The sequence below is a fragment of the Coptis chinensis genome, chromosome 4, assembly GCF_015680905.1.
Source record: "Coptis chinensis isolate HL-2020 chromosome 4, ASM1568090v1, whole genome shotgun sequence".
NCBI classification, from domain to species: Eukaryota; Viridiplantae; Streptophyta; class Magnoliopsida; order Ranunculales; family Ranunculaceae; genus Coptis; species Coptis chinensis.
In genome coordinates this window covers 62,240,088-62,252,399 of record NC_141459.1, presented here as the reverse complement: position 1 = coordinate 62,252,399, position 12,312 = coordinate 62,240,088, and positions in this window count along the sequence as shown.

Below are 12,312 nucleotides of genomic sequence, written 5' to 3'. Positions count from 1 at the left end.
CCCCTTTTTAGCAACTGCCAACGCACTTATTAATTGCCGCGATGGTAAGATGTCTTTATCTTTTGGCCATCTCACAGTTGAGGTAAATGTTTTTAAAATGATGAAACAGATTTACCGATTCGCGGATAGATGGGGAGGTTAGCATGATCGAGAGCTTAGCTCAAGATTATTTTAACAACACGTTTCGAAAACAATATGTACAAATTCCTTTCTTTTTGGAAAGTCAGATTTTGTAAATGACTCCTACTTAGAGGAAGTCAACACCATCCTTGAGTCCACACCAATTGTAGACACGCCCGGTTGCTCCACATATTGAGTATGAAGACTTGCTACCTAAGCAAGTATTCATTATGCAAAATGAGGACCCCGACGAAACATCTATTGATTTTCCTCCCACCCCAGTGCTTAAACCCCTTCCCCCAGAGTTAAAATATATACAACTTGATCCGGATGGTAATCATCCGGTAATTATATCTTCTCTGTTATCTAAGGATGAAGAGACACGTTTAATCCGGGTGATTAGGGAACATCGGTCTGCGATTGGTTGGTCCCTAGCTGACATTAAGGGAATTGACCCTAATGTTTGCACTCATCGTATCCATTTGGAGGATAACGCGAAGACTTCTCGCGAACCTTAGCGTCGCTTGAACCCTGCCATGAAAGAGGTGGTTAGGGAATAAGTCTTACGATTACTCGATGCGGGTATCATATACCCAATCTCTGATAGCGAATGGGTTAGCCCCATTCATGTAGTTCCTAAGAAATCGGGAGTTACCATGGTACGTAACGAGAATGGTGACTATGTTGTCACACAAGGTCCCATGAAATGGAAGATCTGTATTGATTACAGACGGTTAAATGCTATGACACGAAAGGATCACTTCCCTTTACCCTTTATAGATCAAATGCTCGAACGCCTAGCTGGTCATGCTTTTTATTGTTTTCTGGATGGCTACTCAGGCTATTTTCAGATTATCATTGATATTGATGACCAAGAAAAGACCACCTTCACATGTCCCTTTGGAACGTATGCCTATAAACGAATGCCTTTTGGCCTTTGTAATGCTCCTAGTACCTTCCAGCGGTGTATGCTTCATATATTTAGTGACATGGTAGAGCGCTTTATGGAAGTTTTCATGGATGATTTTTCTATCTATGGAGACTCTTTTCACAGATTTGTTTGTCTAACCTCGTCTAAGGTTTTGACACGTGTGAAGAAAAGAGCCTCGTTTTAAACTGGGAAAAGTGTCATTTCATGGTGAAAAAAGGGCATAGTACTAGGTCACATTGTATCTAGTGATGGCATCGAAGTAGATAAGGCCAAACTAGATAAGATAGCGACTCTACCTAAACCCGCGGATCGTCCGTGATATTAGAGCCTTTCTAGGCCATGCAGGTTTTATAGGCGATTTATCAAAGACTTCTCGAAAATAGCTAGGCCTTTAACTAATCTGCTTTTGAAAGATGCAATCTTTTATTTTAATTTTAACTGTACGCAGGCTTTTGAAACTTTAAAAGCCGCCCTAACCACTGCACCCATTATCTGAGCCTCGATTGGTCTAAACCTTTCGAACTCATGTGTGATGCTAGTGACTATGCGGTTGGTGCAGTCTTGGGACAAAAACTAGATAATAAGTCCACCGTTATTTATTATGCTAGCAAAACCTTAAACGATGCTCAACGGAATTATTCAACTACCGAAAAAGAATTCTTAGCTGTCATTTATGCTTTAGATAAGTTTCGTCCTTATTTGGTTGGTTCTAAAACTTTAGTTTACACGGACCATGCAGCCTTTACGTACCTTCTTGCAAAGAAGGATGCTAGCGAGATTAATCCGATGGATCCTTCTCCCGCAAGAGTTCACATTAGAAATAAAAGGACAAAAAGAGGGTCGAAAACGAAGTTGCCGACCACTTATCTAGACTCAAAAACAATCGATCGCCCGATTCGAGTCCATACCGGACTCTTTTCCGATGAGCATCTCAGATGCCATTTTTCAAAGCACCATGGTATGCCGACATTGTCAATTATTTAGCGGCCGATGTTATGCCTTATAATTGGTCAAGAAATGAACGTAAGAAATTCTTGGCGAGTTAAGTTATACTCTTTGGGATGAGCCATATCTTTTTAAATATTGTGCGGATCAGATTATTATTCGTCGTTGTATTCCCGGTGGGAATACAATGAAGTTCTATCGTTCTGCCATGACAAAGAGTGTGGTGGCCATTTTAGTGGGATGAAAACAGCCGCTAAAGTTCTTCAATGTGGATTTTATTGGCCTACCTTTTTAAGGATGCCCAAGTGCATTGCAAGGCGTGTATTCGTTGCCAACAACTTGGGAGAATCACGAAACGTAATATGATGCCATTAAATCCAATCTTAATAGTAGAAATTTTTGATGTTTGGGGCATTGATTTCATGGGTCCTTTCCCAGTTTCCCACAGTTTCATTTATATTCTAGTTGCCGTAGACTACGTGTCAAAATGGATCGAGGCCCTAGCTTGCCGTAGCAATGACCATAAGACCGTTGTATTTTTTTATTAAAGAATATATTTTCTGTCGGTTTGGCATTCCTAAAGCCATCATTAGTGATGGTGGAACACATTTTTGCAACAGAGTGGTTGCATCCCTAGTGAAAAAGTATGGAGTTACACACAAAGTAGCAACTCCTTATCATCCACAAACTAGCGGACAAGTAGAAGTTTCTAATAGGGAAATCAAAAAGATTTTAGAAACAACTGTAAACCCTGATAGGAAAGACTGGTCAAAGCGTCTATCGGATGCCTTATGGGCGTATCGAACTGCTTTCAAAACTCCTATCGGTATGTCTCCCTTTAGACCTGTATTTGGGAAACCATGTCATTTGCCCGTTGAATTAGAGCACCGTGCTCTGTGGGCTATAAAAAGTCTTAACTTCAATATTGATGAGGCAAGTGTCAAACGCAAGTTGCAATTGAATGAGCTTGAAGAAATCCGTAGCGATTCGTATGATCTCGCGAAGGATTATAAAGCTAACATGAAACATGTTCATGATAAGCATATCTTGCGCAAAGAGTTTGTGGTTGGACAAAAGGTTTTGCTTTACAACTCCCGTCTACATGTTTTCCCAAGCAAACTAAAAACCCGTTGGTCTGGCCCTTTTCTGGTTACTGAAGTCACCCCTTACGGGGCAATCACCTTGGTAAATCCAAATGACAACAGTACCTTTCAAGTTAATGGTCAAATGTTAAAACATTTTCATGAACTTCTGTCCCCTGATGTAGAGGAAGTCCTTTTACAAGACCCTGTCTATGAGGACTGACCCTTGTCAATTGGTGTACTTACTTTCATTTCCATATACTGATAAGTACACCATTCAGGTAACCGGGCCCTCCCTATGGAGTGTGTGGCTGTAAGTACCGGATCCTAAGTCCACAGTTCACATAATTCATGTTTTCCACTTTTGCATGTTTTCTCGGTTTTTGAGTCATGTTCCTCTATGGAGTGAATTATGTATTTATCGTTTTTCGTGTTTTTTATAATAAACAAATAAAAATAAAATTAAAATTCCTAAAATCATAGAAATAGCAATCCAACAAGTCTTGGGAATCTGACTGTAAACGACCCATGTTGTAAACAAATTTTGTGTTTAAAAATTTGTTTGGGGGTGGGCAGTCGATCTTTCCATTAGGGATTGCTCGAACTTTCCATTGGTTTTGTTTAGGCCCATTAGTTCAATTGGGTTGACGTAATCTAAACTTAGATTTCCTTCGTTCGCATAACTTACGTCATACACGCACTTCGAGGCGTCCTTCCACCCTCTTATATGTCACCCATGGTTAGAATTGAGTGTTTTATGGATTATTGTATTGGAAATTCTCTACTGATCTTTTCCATAACTCATTCGCAAAAATCGGACCGGTAACGAAGCGGGAAATTTAGTTTGAAGTCGCGCTAAAAATCGACAAAAGTCGAAAAATCGAATTGGGCTTACTTCAACTCGCTCAACTCTGCGCACTACGCGCCAAATATCCTTTTCCACAAACACAATCGCGACTTCATCTTCTCAAACCGCTTTTCAAAAATTTAAATTAAACCCTAGCAACCAAAATAAAAAATAAAAAAATAAATATAATATATCAAAATAGAAACACCACCCACGCCCATTGTGTAACACCAACACCAATCTCCCACACAATCTCCAACCGTTTCCATCATGCAAACACCCAACAATTCAAGTCTCCAACCTCCACCATACCCACCACCATCATTTTTTAGGAAGTTTTCATCAAACTCGTCTCCTCCACCTTATACAAACCTAAAAACAGAAACTTCATGGCGCTACGACGTAGAATTTTGCTGGAAAACGCGTTTGCTCCCGACAGTTTTGCACCATTTTATGACGCGGAGATGTTCAAGAGACATTGGAAAGGCCTGTGGTACTCAACTGAGGAGTTCTATCACTATGATTTGGTAGAACAGTTTTATAAAAAGCGGGAATTGGAAGGGGATAGGATTTTCATAAAGTTAGGGGGAACGCGGAGAGAAGTAATGAGACAGTTGTTGGCTGAACTGTTAGGAATTACGCTTGAAAGCAACCTAGTAACGACAATTCAAGAATCCCAGTATACTGGAGTTCCTGCTTTGATGAAGGATACTGTCGAGGAGGGGGAATACAATTTGACATCCCATTGCGTCCGCCAGACCACCCTGAGAACCAATCAACTGGCTGTAGCTCAGTGGATTGGTAGGAATGTCCTCGGAAAAGACAAAGTTAGTGATATCAGCCTGCAATGTCTGCACGTTCTCTGGATATTGCAAACAAAGAAGTATAATTTCTGTATCCTCGATTTAATGTTTAATGTGATTCGAGGAGTGGGGAAGAGTTTGGCGCCTCTGCCCGTATTGATCACTAAGATCATGCTCTCCTTTAGAGCTGTCGCAAGATCTGCTCCTATTAAGATCAAATTGCATTCTAATGCAAGTATCTATACGGATTGCATCCAAGAGACTTGGCCGTTGTCTGAAGAAAAAATGGATGAGTCGGAGGATGAAAGGGAAGATATGACATGGATGGATGAAGATGCATTAGAGAAGTGTAATTCTAATGTAGAACGCATGCAAGTGTTGCAAACTGCCTTGCTTGATGCGTTTATGGTATTTGTGGAGATATCCGAAATAGACGGATAATAGTTCAAAAGAAGCAAGGGAACCTTCAGAGGAGATTTGAAATACTCGGCGGGTTCCGACGATATCTTGTATAACATGGAGACTATCCACCAGCAACAACAAACCCAGTATGCAGTACTCGGTACTGAGATGGAAGCCCAACGCTTGTTCCGAATAGAGATGCTACGACGCATGCCACCCGTGGAGGACTCTGTTTCAGCCGAAGTCCGATAGGCATGAGTCGTCGCCGGGCGACAGATGGTTCAAGCCATTCTCCATCCCGAGCCAATCTCCATCTCAAGGTCCATCATCATCACAAAACTAGGTGTTCACCCCAGGTTGGAGTTATTTGTTATTTCATATTTCGTTTTATTAGAAGGATTTTAATTCAAGAGTTAAATTTAAATAGTAATGTGTTTATTTAATGTTGTTTGGATTTATATTTTATTTTGTCTTAAATATAATTGGTTATTTTCGAAAGTACTTGCTTGTTTTATCATTTATCCCACCTTCCCGACTTGGTTGGGGGTGGAAATATTTAGACCGAGCATAAGTCGTTATATGATCATATATATGTTACGTTGTCTTGGAGGAAAGGTTGATAATTTGGCCGACATCGGCATATCTATGACTTGTGTGGTGGTAGCATGAAATCTATGAGAGTTTAGAAGTTACTATTCTAAATCCAAGATGAAAGATACCGGATTTTTAGGAAATCATGAAAATGGCTTGTTTCCGTTTTCGGTTTTGGGAATTTTCCTATTTCCGGAAATTGCCTTCAAACAAATAGGGAACTTCCCGATTCGTTTTGGAAGCTCATAACCTATTTAAACTCCCTTCTTTCTACACTAACAAACCACAATACATTCCACCATCATCCCGCACCATCCACTCCAAGTTTTACTTTCTTTTTCATCTAAACTCCGGGTCGGGCATTTACGACTACGCTACGCTTTCGTCGAGCGCTTTTACTTTTTTTTTGAAGAATTTTGTCAGAGCGCGACCGCCCTCATACTGAGCGCGACCCGCCCTCATCTACTGGACCTAGAGCGCGACCCGCCCTCATACCAAGCGCGACCCGCGCCATAACACTGTAATCGCATTTACACAAGAGCGCGACCGCGCCCTACACGAGCGCGCGCGCGCCCTGGTTTCTGTGAACGCGGAAATTTCCAATTTTCAGACGGTCATTCCAGGATTTTTGTGAAACTGTTCAAAGAGTTATTGTGATGACATCTCCTATAGTCATACCTGAACAGTCTTTCAAAGATGTGTTGGGCACCGAGACCTATGGACATTGGTTCCGACAAAGAATCCTGCAGTTAGGATGGCGTCATCTACTATCGGTAAGTGATGACGATTCATATTCACCACAGCTTACTGCTTATTTCTATGACCACGTCAAATTCTATTGTAATCGGGATGGAGATCAAGAATTCTCCGTCGAATCGATGACACGACACATGAATTCAATAAAAATTTGGTCGCCTTTAGTTTTAGGAATACCAATACCGATCCCCGTTCACACATGGGCATATATGATCGATAATGCATATCTTTATGATTATACATATTTCCATGATTTTATGGGGGAGGGGTCTTTCGAGTAATGGACCAAGGGCGATATAGCATTGCCCTTGGTTGCCTTTCCTTAAACGTAGGCACCACCATGTTATTCATCCTGATGAATATTTTGGGGGAACGGCAGTTCACTTCTGCAAACAGTACTGCTGGTGACATTTTCCTCGCTTTAGCTGAGGGACGTCGCCGCTATGACATTCCCCGAGTTTTGGTCACTAGTCTTAAGAGAGCCCAAACCATGAGGCGTAAGTATCTTCTTATGCCTGTGTTGGTAAACCGCATCATGCGTAGTTGTTTACCTGTATTCTATGCACAATTCACAGATTGGAAAAGGGTTGAAGTCATGAGACCCACCAATAGGGTGGTTTGCTCATTGCGAACAATGACTTGGCTGGGATGGCAGGTGCAACCTCATTTGGTCGCCCCGTACATCCCATCAGACACAATAACACTTAACAGGTTAGCATTAGTGGATGATAAATGGCGCCAAGCTTGGCAAGTTATAATGAACTGGCAGGATGCGAAGGAACCTCATATCTTTAATGAGGAGGAGGATGCTTAAAAGGGAGATAAGGTAAGTTTTTAGTTTTGTTAGTGTCTGCTTATGTACCAAGCAATTTAATTCGGTTAGAGTTGCGTCAGTTTTATTCCTATATTAGTACGTTCTCTAACTTTGTTTTATAGATGTTCATGAATTTCACACGTTTCAATGGTATTTTTCCTACCCTCTTTATTTACAATACTTTGAGGACAAAGCATGCTTCTTGTTTTGGGGGGGGCATAGAAACACGTGTAATTAAGGCATCTGTTAGGATAGATATGTATAATATGCATTTGTTTTCTAGTAAAAATTTCAAAAATTTTCAAAAAAATAAATAAATAAATAAATAAATAAGTTTATGTTATACACTTAGGAATATTGGTATTGTTTTCTTTCTCTATGCTCTTAACAATCTAGAAGTCTCACGTAGCTTTTGCATCAGAATAATTGTTAGAAACTTAGGTTAATATATAGGTAATAATCTTTGCATCTATCTATAAATATATTACATGAGTATCTATGGTTGTTAGCAGTAAGTTTCTGAAATCTAGGCTAGAGTACTTATTCTACAAATCCCTGTGAGAATATAGCCTAAAGCCTTATATGAGCTTAAACATTTGAGAAATGACACAAGGGAGAAGTACAATCCGGATAGAGAAATCACCGCCCACTTGCTTGATCACTATGCCATATCCTAAGTGAGAATTTAGGCCCTCTTTGGATCGATATAGCCAGAAATTCAAACCTATGAATTATTTTCCGCTAGTCGCCCCTCTGAGCCTTTCTTTAGCCTTCCATAAACCACAATTCCTTTACCCTGTTACAAAAACAAAATAAAAAAAAAAAAAAAAAAAAATCAACCTACCCAATTTAGAATAAGTCTGAGAATAGAATGAGTGAAGAAAGAGGAAGAGAAAAACCTGTGTAAACAAAAATTAGTTAGTTGCTTCAGAAAAAGAAAAGAGGTTTCCATCCAAGGAAAAGAAAAAAATAAAAATAGAAATAAAATAAAAACTCCAAAAATAGAATAAAAGGGAGTCGAAAGACAAAGAAAAATAAAAAAAAAAAAAAAAAAAAAAAAAAAAAAAAAAAAAAAAAAGAAAAAGAAAAATATGGCTAAGGATGGAAACAAAGTGTAGAAGCAGAAGTAAATAACAAGGTTTTCTCTAGTTACATAATATGAAGACTCTATTATCTCAGACTTGTCCTTTTTGAATATCCATTTCCTTCCTTCTTAAACCATCTCCTAATCCCCGAAACACCTAATAAAGACCTCTAGCTCAATTAGGAATATGTTAGTATGATAGTAAGTGGCAGATGTGTTTGATCGACTCCGACTTCCTTGTGTGTCATTGAGATTGTAAGGTAAAAGTGCCCACCGCAAGACTAGAGTAAATAAACTTGAGTGGAAAAATCAGAGTGTTGTATCTTGACTATTATTGTGAGAACCTACTTAAGGACGCTATTCCGAGGTTCAGAAACGGATCTGCTAGACATTTCATAGTATTACTCATTGTATATATGTTTATTATAGATGATTGAGTATTATGCATCTATTAGCTTAGGTTTGTGACTTGGTTATTCTTGTTCATAGCTAGTGAGATGTATAGATAGTTTGGAGCATGAATAAGGAAACAATAGTTTTATTTCTTAGTTGTTGTAGTATAGATGAAGTTTGTGAGTACCTTCATGGAAAAAACTCTCACGAGGCTATAACTTCGGCCCACTAGGGAATTCCTAGTGGTTTAAGGCCTTGTTGCATATGGTCAATGCAATCGCACTCAGCGAAACGAGAGTAGTTAGAACTCCATTTTTTGGTCACTTATTCTAATTCTCATCTTTGTTTGAGGACAAGCAAAATGCTGTTCGGGGGTGGTTTGATAAGAGCCCAAAACTGTAGTTTTAACCCTGTAACAGACATACTTTTAGACCAATTATGTGAGTAATAATTAAGAGTTTTTATGCATTTCAGGTTACAAAGTCCATTATGTGCAGAAATGTGCCACTTTAGCGAGATAAAGGAGCAATGGTTGGTTGCTAAGGAGTTCTATGATTAAAGGCCAAGATTCAAGAAGACAAAGCCTTTCTAAAGCCCGGTCAAAGCTGAAAAGTCAAAGTCAACGCGGGCAGAAACAGCACTCAAAGTCAGCATAACTTCCAAAGGGCGTATCTTTGTACTCAGACCTCGGAATGGGGCCTACTTTATGTCAAAACGACCGGCTCGGAAAGAGCTTTCCAGTGGTCCAAGCCTTGACCCAATCAGAGGAGCAAAAGTAGACAAAAAGTCTGTGGAAGCCAACTGCAGTTGAAAAGGCCTTTTTGGACTGAAAGAATTGGGTTTTGGGCCTGATTCTCTGGCCCAAAACATGGCTCCAAGCCCATGCACGATTTTTGGATCTGAATGTATAAAAACAAAAGCTTAGCTCTTTGTTAATGGTAGATAGTTAGACCTAGATTAGAAATTAGATTAGTAGCCTCCATTAATTAGTTTTAGAACTTAGTTTAATTAGTTTCAATTCATTGTATTAGATTAAACCTTTGAATCTTGTTCTTCATTTGATTAGATCAATAAAGTAGTATTTTTATCAATTTCAATTTTTGTCATTTCCATTTCTAGATCTAATTTCAATTCTTGTTCTTATTTCATTTTAGTCATTAAATTAGATGTCATTATTGTTTGATTAAGTAAATTTCAATTCTTTACATTATGTTTAGTTTAGATTCAATGGGAAATATTAGTTTGATGAATCAAGGCTAAAACCTCCATTAGAGGGGTTGATGAAGCCTTGATGAAAACTTAGTTGTTAGTGTAGAATTGTTTGTAGATTCTATTCCACTTTAGAAGGTCGTGTTTCGCCATGAGAATGGGTGGACGACCTCACATGCTAGTTAGTATTTGGTAGAAATGCCACGAACACTAGGGATTAGAACTCGAAATTCTTGCCGTAAGAACGTAAGAATCGAGATACAACAATCTATGCTAGGTTATTAAGTTGGATTCGATGTGGATTCAATTCCCCTCTAATCCTTTATCTAGATTCAAAAACAATCATATTTCCATAGCATTCATAGTTTAAATTAAAATAATCAATTTCATATTGCATCGTAGTATAATTCCCCCTCGTAAAACTCTCATTGACTTAAGACCGACTAATTAGATTAGAAAACAATCCATGCTAGAGCACTAGGAGTGGAACGAATTTGTTACTCCACTCTATTTCGATAGAATTGAGAGTTGAAACTTTGATAAAATAGACACGTAAATAGTTTTAGTTTACTTACGTTTTGAGTTTTATCGTTCATTTCGTAGGTAAACTATCAATTTTATATATTATCACTTTCTATACATAGGATCTTTCAATTTCCAATCACGCTGGAAATTTTCAGACTCCTCACAAACATCTCTTTCACCAACATCACTATTTTCTGCCAACTGAGAGGGGAGTGGTGAAGTAACATGTGTTAAATTGGGGGTGGTGTGATTTGATGGATTTACTCTTGGAGATTGTCTAGGTGTTAATTGCTTGTTAGTTGAAACAGTAGTGGTGTAAATTGATGGAGACGTGGGAATTGCAATCAAAGAGATAAATATATGATATTTACCATCCCTCTCTATCTTAATGGTATCCCACATTTTCAAGACATCAACGCCATTGCAAATTGTACACAAATACCCTCCAGAAATGTATTTGACAGCAGAAATACCAACATCAACCCCTAAAACCTCATGAAAATATGCAATGAGGTCCATATAACACAACTTATCCCCATCTAATTCAGTATGAAACTGGTAACCCCCTTTGTAGTCTGCATATCTCACTCTACCAGGTATTATTTTTCCCCAAAACCCATCGTAGTGTATCACATACACTCTCTCACCTCTTAAAGTGTTTGCCATGACACTGGAAATATATAAATATTATGCATTAAAAATCATATAACAACATAAATATTAGACATTAAATAATGGTGTGACATGACAAAAATAATTCATGGTCAGGTAAGACAACAACATAGAATAGACATTTTGAAGTTAAATTAAAGACATATGGCCAATAAGATATAAGCAAAAAATTATATTCATATTAATTAACACAAAAAACAGCAAGGAAACATGCACTAAATCAATTTTTTTTATAAAACATGAAATTAGTATAAGACAAGACATTCATTTGCCAAGCTTCTAGTGAGTACTGGTAATATATATTTACAAAGTAGTTCCTATAAACAAACAAAATGACTACATCAAACGAGAGACCATTACAAAAAATGACTACATCAAACAAGGCTCATAATTAATGTAAAATTGTTGGAAGCTATTTAAAATTTAGCAAGTAAAATTTAATACAAAAATTAAAAATGAGAGCTTTTAGAGAACCGAACTCCATTACAATAGAAAATTAGAAGCACTCCATTAAAGAAACATTTTTTTAGTTGAACAAACTTACCTCATAACGATTCTTCACAATATTGCACTTTTGCCGCGCTATCACCAAGTCCACACGAACAACCAAACAAACCCAGGAAGAAGAGCCTAACAATCCCTCTCAACCTTAACTCTCTAATGAACAACACACTTAAATAATCAAGCCTTAAATCTTAAGTGGGGTAGCCCTAACTCTCAATCGCTCAAATGAGGACGAAAGATATTACGGTTCTTTGCCTTTTTTAAGTGATCTAAAAATGTTGTCCGTTGATTTAATTATCAACTTTAGATTAAAACACGTGTCTCTAGATAAGAAAATCATTGTTGGATTAACAACACGTGTCCATCCAATCACAATTTTTGTAAACCCACGTGAGATTCACATGAAGGGCATATTGGCCAATATGAAAACATATGAGCCTAAACAGTTTCGGTTCTGGTTTGTTTGGAGAAAAGGGGCCAAAACCTAATTATAGCTAAATATTAGGGGGAAAAACATAAAAACCCCTTTCTTATTTCCTTCTTCGTTGCACAAAACCATGAGTCGGTTTATAGATGTAAAGAAATATTTAGGCAATCAATTTGATTAGCAAGAAGGAAGCAAACAGGTCAAGTG